Genomic DNA, 11,633 nt, shown 5'->3' with positions numbered 1-11,633 from the left:
CGTATATGAGTTTTCTGCGAAATATTGTGGCAAAGTGGCTAGCACAATCTTTGGACATGTAGTAAAAGTTAAATACCAAACCGGTCGTGCTCTGTGCCCTGCACTGGCGAGGCTGGCATTGCAATATTCTGCCCCGCGCCAGTGTGATCAGAGGGATGAGCAAACCCGAAGGGGGATCAAAAGAGAGGCACAGCAGATGATCGAGGGGGCTGGGAAGAGGGCGCAGAGCGAGCGCCTGAACCACCTTTCTGCAGCCAGATGGGAGCTCACCGTGCTGACACCTCAAGCTGATCGAAGTCGGCCAGCGCTGAGCCAGGGACGCATCTCGCCGCAGGACCGGCACAGGTTTTGGCAGGCAGACGAGCACTCGCTGGCCCGTGACGCGAGCTCCCTGGCGGCAGACCCTATGCCTTTCTCCACTGCTGGCCCGGAGCTGTGGCTGCAGCGAGCGCCCTGCTGCGAGCTGGGAACCAAATTCAGCACCGGCCTGTTTTGCTCCTGTTGTCGGGGTTATTCCAGGTATCGGAGCTGGGGTCAAGAAGGAGCATTGTCCCGGGTTGGACTGGTAGAAAACTCAGCGATATTTTAGCTTGTGCAGAATGAAGTCAGTAGGCGTTCGTGCACTTACAGCTGCTGCTGAGTTGGTCTGAAGCCTGAAAGCAGCAGACGGGGGGCTGCCTATAGCTCTGGGGGCAGAGCGGCGCTTGAGGAAGCCACCGTACTGTCAAATACTACTGTTTTGGCATAAGCCTTATGCCATTTGATATTTTAAATGTCATGTTTCTAGAGACAAAAGGATCTCGCTCGCTAACTGAAAATAAATAATTAATTACCCTTTATTGCTGAGGAGAAAAGTCCGTGCGTGTGACCTCTCTCTCAGAGCAGCCTGAAACCTCACAGCAGGAGGCAAGAGCCAAAACACAGAGGCTTAAAGCTCAGCTGGCCAAGGTGCAGAGCAGCCTGACCTCAGCGGGTCCCGCTGCGCGTGGGGGCCAGAGCAGATAACGTCCAAAGGTCTCCTCCAGCCTTCAAGCCTGCGTGACCCTGGACGAGCCACCTACCCACTTCCGAATGCGACCGCCCTAAAGCCAGGGGTCCAGCCTGCGCTAGGCAGGCACGCTCCCCAAAGGCGATGGAGGGCAGTTACTTCCAAAGCGCCTTTTAGACGCCTAACTCAAGGGGAGCTGGATCACGGTCCAGAAATGCCTGTCCTACACCTCCGGGGAAATGTCGCTTGCACTAAGTGCTTAGCTAAAATGACCAGAATTGGGGATTTGAATCCTGGCCAAAGCCTAAATAGCGTGGATTTTAATTTCAAGGTGTTTAAGCCAGTCTGTCTAGTTAATAACTGGGATGTGGAGCTGGCCATGCCCTTCATGTATTATTTGGGCTGTCTTAATTTTTATTACTATTTTTGTATGAATAGTCCCGTGATCATGCCAATGAATAGTATTTGTGCATTATTTGTCTCCCCAAAATAGTATTTTTGCTCTCATATTTCTAACGACCCCTAAGCACTTGCAAATTAAGGAAGAGCACCTGTAAAAGTAGGTTAAGTTCCTCAGACCTGGGGGTGGATATGACATTAGCTGGGTGCTCAGGACAATTATTGTATTTATTTTAAAGGAAGCCCCTAGACAGCACTGACTTACTACTGCTAATGATGTCTGGCAGAAAGGTTACATACTAATATGGAAAATGACAGTGCGGAATACATTTATCTTCACAGTTCATTCATGATGCTTCAGGGCATCATAACTGCTTCAGGCTTTATCGCCTGTGAGTTAGGGACCCCACATTCACCAAGAAGCAGTTAGTGAATATTGTATCACAGTGCTCTCCCTCCTCTGCATTGCATACACACCCCTAATGTTGAATTAGCACTAAACTCGGAAATGAAATGAGTGTATTGAAATATATGAGGCACAAAGATAAATGCGTACAGGCACAATCCTGCATGTACATATCTACGTACAAGGCAGAATGCCAGAAGCCTCCACAATTCACACAGAAAACATTCTGGAAAACATCTATTTTATACTTACAAAGTGATATTACAGAGGCAAGCAGCAATGAAAGCCATGTCAGGAGCAGGCACACAATGCACTCCAAGGGTTTCAAAAGAACCCCATGCTCCATAGCATCAAAAAGCTGCAACAAGGATCAAGAAGAATTAAAACTGATGATGTGACAGAAGTAATCCACCTTGCAGCATAAGGTCATTACACCCACCTTCTCTATTGAAGTCATCTCAGTTCTGAGGCCTGAGCTAAAGCTCCCTGGCCTGAAAATGCTTCTAATTAGTGTATTAGCATGAAGATGAATGAGAACTGCATTTACCCCTCCATAACCATTTCCAGGGCGTTGCAGACGGGCTGTAGGTTCAGAAGTTCCTTGTCACAAGTGCTCTGTCTGACAGGCTTAAAAATACTCGCACTCAAAAAATTCGCTCAGCAAAGAGAGAAAGAGTCCAGCTCTGATCTCAGGCTGATATAATGGAATTATATTCGTCTAAAATCAATGAGAGGCTAGAATCAGATAAAACTGCTGATTATTAACCAGATATATGCAATATACATGAGTGTGCACACCCCTAAATTGCATCACTTTAAGAAAAACAATCTACATATTAAAGATTGAAAAATAGCAATTAAATTAATATTCTAAATTCTAAGTAAAAGTTCTGTTATTATTCGAGTTCACATAGTCATAGTAAAGATGACAATGCTAGCCCATGAAAATTCACTTCACAGAGCCTCGCAATAAGAAACATTTGCAATAACTGTCACTCTATTCATGACGTGTACTGATCGGTCCGTTCGGCTGGCATAGCACACTGTGAAACTAGGGTGCCATTTGTGAGAAGAATTCTGAATTTAAGTAGAAACAACGCACAGGAAATTTTCCACAATTCCAGTGGCACACAGCCTGAGCCCTAATAAACTGCAAAGGAAATTAATTCCTTCACTGCACCTCTGTGAACTAATGGAAAGCCTCTCCTGCTTATTGCTCTACTACACACTCCCTCAGTCCCACAAAATGGAAACATCTATTTGCATGCTTTCTACTTTGCTCTGGTATTCCTCCAAGGCAAGTGCTATACTTTATATTGTCTGAAGTGCTCTCCATGTAGCATCTTCATTAGCTTCCTCCCAGCTGACTCAGTTTGCTGAATGGGATCCCATGCTAAAATATTATGCATCCCATTTTTTGCTATGTCAAATGTAAAACGCTGTTACCTGAGAATGTCTAGGTTTCATACCGGGGTGCAATGCAGAGGTGCTAGCAAATTAATGAATTGGGTTGTACCAAGTTGTGTGTTGCTGTGGTGGGTGAGCCTCTGGTCTCAAGCTGGATAAGCTCTTGTTAATTAGAAGGGGCAGAATGACAGAATTTATGTTGCAAAGAAAATATCAACATTTCAAAATACTGTTTTAATGGAAAAGAAAGTTCCAAAGTTTCATTTCAGAAATTCTACTGTTTCTAAAACGGTATTTCCCCTTAGGCCTGGTGATTTTTGTCTCTTCACTGGTTAGTTGCAAGGACTTTCACGATCCGTAGCTCTTGGGCAGCCGCATCTATAGATTTATCTGGTATCTGAGGACTACAGGACTTTCTAACTCTAGCTGGCCTCCTAAAGTGCCTCAAATCAGTTTCATGAGTTAGGCACCCCCAAGAGACAACTGGTACAGGAGTCCTAAACTGTATGGTAGACCTTTAAAGTCTTCCTTAAAAAACAGGCATGTATCTCATGAAGTCTCCAACTAAGTAAGCCTCCAGGATCCCAACTGACAGAATAACCAAGAGCTGTAGACCCTAATAAAGTCCAATATTTCTTAACTATGCACCAGTGTTGCCTCAGAAGCCTAAATCTTTAAAGCCTGGGCTCCTAAGGAGCCAGGTAGACAAGATAGTAAAGAAATCAGGCTGGTTCCTGCAGAGCTATGCCTTGAGGGTCAAAATTTTCATCTAAACAGATGCATTTGCACACTTTCAGGTCTGACAATCAGCATTTCCAACAAAACCCTATTTTGTGTTGAAAGTCTGGATAGGCTTTACTGATGACTGTTATTTCTCAGCTGAGCTTTTTGATGGCTAAAGGAATATTCACAACCAAGAAATCAAAACACAGCTGGTCAACATGAAAAACATTATGGAGGAAATTTTCGAGTTGTGATTTTCTCTTGCAGATCTAAAACAGATTTGTTTTCAAAATTTCGTGCACATTTCCTCTTTGGTAATGCTTCTTTTTTAAACCATTTTTAAAAATTATTTTTCAGTTCTCAAATAAGGCTAAGGAAAGCCCTTTAAGTAACAGAACTGTCCGTCCGACTGGCTTAAATAGGCAGTTTCACAGACATCGAGGTACTTAGTCCCCTTTATACAGCAGCCCTCTTCCCTATTTATTCCTAAAATGGCTTATTTACATGAAATCCTGTCTGCTCTCAAAGCAGTATCAGTGATTAACATGCCATGACATACTCTCCAGTCTCTTTTCCCAGTACAACTTAGATGAAATCAATACATTTGTACATTTGCAAAATGAAGTAAATCAGTACAAACCATACTCAGACAAAGAAATAACATTCCAGGGAAAAGGCAAAACACCTACCCCTAGAGATTTAAAATGGGAAAGACAAACTGAAGAACATGCTCAAGAATCAAAGGTTGCTGAGTCAGGCCTGAAGAGACCACGGTAGCAGCACAGGGCATCTGAGTTCTTATTCTTTGTTTTCTTAATAAAAAATATCAGCAAAATAGTGATTTTTTTTTTCTGGAGATACAAGCGGTTTCTGCGTGAGAGCAACTGAGATACAAAGTGACAATGATTTTCAGTCATACCTCACTTTTTCTGTCTGATACAAAGCATGAGCTGGCATTACTTACCAAAGTAGTTTGTACCTAAATGGGTAAGATTTCCCTTGGACGGTGAAGCTACAAAAGCAGTGGACTAGTTCAGCGGTGGAAAAAAATACAGACCTGAACTTCGTCCATTCAAATTATCCACCTCTAATTTCAACTGTAAAAAGATCGGTTAGGTTCAATTTATGCTTGAAAAGGACAATTTCTTAATGAAATGGTAACACATATTAATGCTACTCACCTCCCATGCAGTCACCTACCTCCTGATTCTCTTCTTCATTGTAACTGCTCTGTCTGAAGTGAGTTTTCTTAAAGCAGAATCAGGGTTACTAGCAGACGTAGACGTGCTCGTGTTACTTAAGGTAATTCAGCCTGCATGACAGCTGTAATTTCTTTCTGGGAAATTCACCAAAATATAAAAGTCACAAAAAGTTGGCGAGAGGGAGGATGAGAGCATAAATGGGGTAGAGGAAAGTAGGGTGGATGACTGCCAGGGGTCTCCTGTCAGTTAATAAGTCTGTTTCCCTGCAAGCCCATTGCTCCGCCATCAGGTGCTCTCACATCCTGTGATTATTTTAATAATGTTTCTTTCCTGGTAACTCATACAAGAGATTGTTCCAGAATTTCTTTCCCCAGATGCTTCACAACCTTCAGCTGATTTTCAGTTTATCGAGAGCCATTTTGTAAGTGTTTATTTCTGTGCAAATGCTATCCGTTTGCATAAATGGCTCTTTTCCTGCCCTGCTGTTTGCTTCTGTCACATACTTAGAAGCAATAATATCCCCTTTCGACTATTGTTTTCCTGAATTAAATAAGTCAGTCTTATTCCCTTCTTATTATACAGGCTCTTTTTTCTCCTTTCCTCCTCATTAGCCTCTGGACTTCCTCTGATTTGACTTTGTCCTTCCTCTGATTTGACATTGCCCTTCCCACACGTGAGTAGCTCGAGCACTGCGGAGTATGCAGCTGGTGTGGCCCTGGGCCCTGGGTAAGAGGAATAAGCTCAAGCAGGAATACCTCACCTCTGCTTTTGCAATGACTGCATCAATATTGGTGGCTTCTAGTCATTGAACGACTAATACGTTCAAATCTTACTGAGTACTACCTTCAAAGGGAGGGAAAAAATCTTATTATCAGTCCCTGAGTTAAAGACTCTGCACTTTCTGCATTAAACTGCGCCTAATTCGTATTACTGCAGCTCTCAAGCTTCATTTCTCTCTCTGTTGCACTTCGAGCTTCCTGTGCAGCTCATGACTCCTAATTTTGAGCATTCACAAATTTCCATTAGTACAGCACCACTTTTTATGCCAAAGTAACTAATGAATAAGTCACTATTGAATAAGACCGAACTGAACACTAAACTGCAAAGAACTTCATTGTATTCACCCTCCAGCCTGATGCTTCCCCTTTCAGCATAAAACATTGTCATCTTTTCTTTGAGCTCCATGCTCATCTCACACTTTTTCAACTGATCCCCATTTTGGCAGTTTTACTGAGAATTTCCATTATAGAAGCATATCAGATGCTTTACTGAAGTCAGACAGATTTTATATACCTGTATCTGTAGCTATATGTTAGATTTCTCTTAAGCATAAATTTAAGCAATACTTCTTAAGATAGTAAGCTAGACTGGCAAAAGACAACGTCCAGGAAAGTCACATTACACTTCAGCCCACTTTCCATTTACTAATACTTTTTTATTTTTATTTTCTTTCAAAATTTGTTCTAAAGGTCTAATGTCTGTTATCCACCTTACTTTGGGACTCAAATCATGGTTTTCTAATTTCCCCTTTTCCCCTACAATAAATTTGCTAAATAAATAAAAAATGTGCCCCATGAGTCTTAACATCTACCAAAGAAACAAAAAAGATTTCCAAAAATAAATATGGAAGACACCGAAGTGATTATGCCTAAGGACATTAACCAAGGAACTAAAATTACAGGGCCTTTCTAGATGAGAATGGCAAGTGGGTAAAAAGTTGATTGATTGATAATTTTCTGAGGAATCTTCAATGAGATACAGAAGATAAAGAAGTCAGTAGTAAGAGCTATAGTGAATCAGTTGAACTTATTCAATAGCTACTCCCTCTAGATGGGAAAAGGATTTCTGATCTAATTAAGCAGATATAGCATAAATTATTTAGTTTAGTTTACTTTTTATTAGAAGTTTATGAAAAATAAGAAAATTCAAAAGCCAACAGACTAAATAAATAACATTGGTGAGAAGCCTTCCCAGAATTACTAACAATACTAAATCACTAAATATATATGTCTCTCAAAATGTATTGGCCTCAAAATGTACTAAAAAGACTGAATCACTGAAAATGTGAAAGCCTCATATTTGTTAGCAAACGTATTAGAAGGCAAAACACTGTCAACAGAGATGTTAACAGCTGCTGAAAGCTGGGCAGAAAAAATAAACCACCAAGTCAGACAACAAGTCCTTAAGAATAAAACAGGTAAGGTTCAGTGGACAATATATAATTACCAGAGTAAAATGGAGACATGAAGTTGTCTGATGAATTCTCAGACTTTGAAGGGAAGAGGAGGGGACAAGTCCCAGTCTCACACTGCATAACACAGAAAAGAGAAAGATACCTATACATCTTTGAGATCTCTATGTGTTTGCTGCAATCAAAAAAGTTTAAGGGTATCTATTCTTCAGCTAGGACCAACAAGCTGTCCCATCCACATCTCTGAAACCTGGATAATAATTAAGTTCTTATCTAAGACATAGTGCCAAAGAAGTTATAGCTTCATGGAATAGCAGCCTCAAAATTCAAAACATCCATTTAGCTTTGAGTAATCTTATTCAATAAACAAAATGTGCTCATCATTCTCACATTCTCTTTGGGTGAGATGCTAGCAAATATTCAGTGATAGTTTAGTGACAACTTGAACCAGAAGATACATTTGCAATCATAACATTTTCTATGCTGTAAAAGCATAAGGTGCCATTCCACACACTGTTACTGAGAGCTTGACAGAAAGTAAAGCTCTCAATTTCTTACATTAAAAAATGAGAAGTATGAGTTTTTCTCAATTAAAACAAGCCCTGCTTGCAACTAACCACACTGAAAGAATAGCTGAGTAATATAATATATATAAATTAAAAAAAAAATGCTGGAAAAGAAGTTTTAATCTAAAAACCAACTAAAGGGACAGAGGCTGAATCAGTAGATGCCGGAGAAATTACAGCGGCTTCTGAGAGATAGCGTCACTTTTTTTCCCTTTCCTTCCTCTCAAAACTACTCTTTAAACAGTTGACTTTTCTCCTCAAAAGTATTATCCATGTCTCCAGACAGATAGTGTGATTCCAACTGCCACTAATGTTTTCAATAAAGCCTGCTGGCTCCTTTCCCTAAGGAATTCTAACTATTAATTAGAATAATAATTATTATTATTCAAAAATTATTAGTCCTATCATCTACCAGAGGTTTCTTCCATTGAAATATGTCTGCTCCTTTGAAATATGTCTGCTCCTTAGGAATATTTCCAAGCAGCGTAGTAGCAAAAATGCATCTCTTACTTTCCAAATAAAATATTAGCCCCATAGCCAATATCTATAAGGTGCTATTTCAGTGTTCTGTGCCATTATACTTTATCCATGAACTATCATAAGAGTCCTAAAAGCGGAACTCAAAAGGTGACGCTAGTAATACATAGTAGCAATATATAGCTTAAATAGAGAGAAAAATTCTATGAAGAAGTGATTCCCCGCTGATTTTTTTCCCAGTGTACCAACTCTTGCAATTTCATCATACTTTTCACAGTATATGGTGCTTTGCTTAAAATAACAACCACCTGTATCAGGAAATGTCATGAATATCTCAGCTTTCATTAAAAAGTGTATTTCTAGGCTTCATGGCTTCAGAGAAATGCTCAGTAATCCAGTGTGCCTGAAAGACTCAGAAATCAGAGGGCAGATAAATAGAAGGCTACAAATACTATTTTATAAATCCCTTTATTTTACCCAGTCACATTATTATGTGAGAATGACTAATGATATTTAATGGGGTGTTCTGAATACAAACTAACATTAAAAAATACACTTGATTGTTTTATTTATATTTTTGATTGAAATTAAGTACATTTTCCCCTTTCTAAACTAAATGTATTGAACAGTTTATTTGAAATGGATGACTTATGTGACTATAATCTGTAAAAAAGCTTTTTGATTGATAACAAAAAGAATATTGAAGAACTGTATGTTTGTTATCAAAGTTTAGATTGTGCTGGACTGAAGAAGTAAATAGCTCGGCATCTAGAACCAGACTTTGTGGAAATAATAAACTACATTTTGGCAGCCGATGTCTCCTTGGCAGGTTCAGACAGTCCACGATGTCCCCTTGTCCTTAGTAGTCTGGGAATTCATTGTGTGCTACCAAACCTGATGGGAATCTGGACATGCTCGTTAGCTAGCACAAGGAAAGGAAATCCTGAGTTTGGGAACACCAAGAACCACCGAAGCACCATGCACAGTCGTACCAATTTTGTCCATCATCAAGAAAGTCCCAGCGATGCACTCGTCCGAATTTACACTCTCGAGTTCCTGCCGGGCTGGGACGTCCTAGCAGGGCATTTCACCCATCACAGCCATAATGCCGCTGTTAGCTGCCCACCACAAGAGGATGCTGTGTCTCACAGTCAGGCGAGAGGAAGGAGAAGACACAAGGCCCAGCAGGTGTCTGCAGGACGCCCGCAGCACCGGGGCAGCCGAGGAGGCCAACAGGCACCTTGCAGCTGGCCTCAGCAGGCCTGAAGGAGAAAATGCACCAGAAATGCACTGCTGCACCTTCTACCACTGGTAACTTTATTAGGGCCCAAACTTGCATTGCAGGAGTCCAGGTGATCACGGGGAAAGCCACTACAGCCCCATGCTTCTCACTGCCTGCCGGCGCATTCATCCATGAGCCCCAAGCATCACCGCATGCCCAGGATTAGTGCTCGTACCACACCTTGCCGTGCCTTAGGGACATTGCTCTTCCCTAACCTCATCTGCCAAAGTAACTGTGTCTTTCCGAACAGATTCAGCTTGCAGCAGGGAAGATTTCATTCAACGTAGCCAAAGTTAGGCAAAGTTGGAAGGCAATGGAAAATAAGCTCTGTAAGTGTAAATTATCAAGCAAATTTAACTAGTAGTGGCACTTCTAAAGGCATTTACCTGCTTGCAATCGGTGACCAGATAATAGTGATGCAGGTCCTGCTCTTTAACTCAGTATAGCTCCACTGATACCTCCAGTCCACAATTACTTTACACCAACTGATAACTTGGCCTGGCACCCCCAATAAAATTCATTTTTATTTATTATTCCATATTATAGAACCTAGGATTTTAAAGACTTACAAAAGAAATTGTATCCTCTGTGGTCACTGCAGTGTTCTGAGATTTCACATGGCAAGAAGCATTTGTCATTGTGGAGAAGCTGTGAATTGAGTTGAAAATACATTTTTAATTTAAAACTGGCACTTCTGAGCCTTTTGTGTTATCAGCTACCATCTTGCTGACAATTCATATAATTTGTGACTGTAGCAGTATGAGCGGCCGATATCAGAAATTATAAATCCGCTTTCGTTTTGCTTAACTCCTTCTTTGCTCTTCCTCTTTGTACTTCTACTGCCACTGCAGCCTGTATTATTGGCACCGCAGCATAGCGGGGAGATGCCATATGCAGACCTAGCACTGATATTATTGCAGAAGCGGGACTGCCACTGCAGACAGTTTGTGCCAGATACCCAGCGCTGCCTGGAGAAGTAGAGGATCTCCGGACAGCTTTTAGGGAGGCAGGAATTCACCCCATATCCCTCCAAAGCCTATTTCTGGGATCACCTTCACTGGCAACAGCTGTCTTCTTTATTATTCTTTCACATTAAAGCTAAAGACCTATTCAGGCCCAGGACTCCATTAGGCTAGGCCAGTCATTCTGAATTTGTTGCCTGAAAGACCTTCTGACATTGTTCAGGGTGACAGCTAATGATACATATTTCTTTGAGTTGACGGGAGAGAAAACCCTGGTGCTGCCTGCAGAGCTTTACTTGCTTGCTGTTGATGTCCATACATCAGCAGAAGATGGACATCGCTAATGTAAGCACTGTCTGAACGCAGAACAAAAAGGCTATCCCTGGCCCAAATTGCTTGTGTAACCTTTACCATCAAGCTAGGAGGCCTATCTAATCTCTGTTACAGACAGGGTAGCTTCTGCCCTGGCCCTGGACACTTGTGTGTGGTCACAGTGGAAGTGGGCTCTGTTTTGTTACCAGCTGCCTATTCTCATGGTGGCAGCTGAGGCTGGGTCCAGTCACGCTTAAAGGAGGGGAGCGCACAGCCATTACCTTCTTCTGTAACTAGAAGCTCGTCCTCAGTCTTCTGTATCCCTCAATAAACTTTTCTCTGGCCACAAAGCCCATGCTTATGTCTCAGCAGCTCCTCCTTTTAGACCTCTGCAGTGCCAAAAGCTGCTAGCTATCAGCATATCCTATGCCTGGGACCGTTCCTTCCAGCAAAGACACACACCTCAGTGTAGACACAACTCTTTCGGCTGCTTTCTTGAGCCAGTAATGCCACCTTGCATCCCCTCTTCCAGCTCTTTAGGTACCTACCCTCTTTTCTCAGCCACAGGAAAAAATAGGGGGAGTTCAACCAAAAATCTCTGGAGTGATCTCCCTTTTTTGCTATTTTTAAACACTGAAGGCAAAAGTGACTAACAAATGGCTATTTCACGTGAGCCAAAACATATACAAAGAGCTGGCCCTTGGACTAGCACTACAAG

Source organism: Struthio camelus, chromosome W (assembly GCF_040807025.1).
Source record: "Struthio camelus isolate bStrCam1 chromosome W, bStrCam1.hap1, whole genome shotgun sequence".
NCBI lineage: Eukaryota > Metazoa > Chordata > Aves > Struthioniformes > Struthionidae > Struthio > Struthio camelus.
This window is presented reverse-complemented; position numbering follows the sequence as displayed.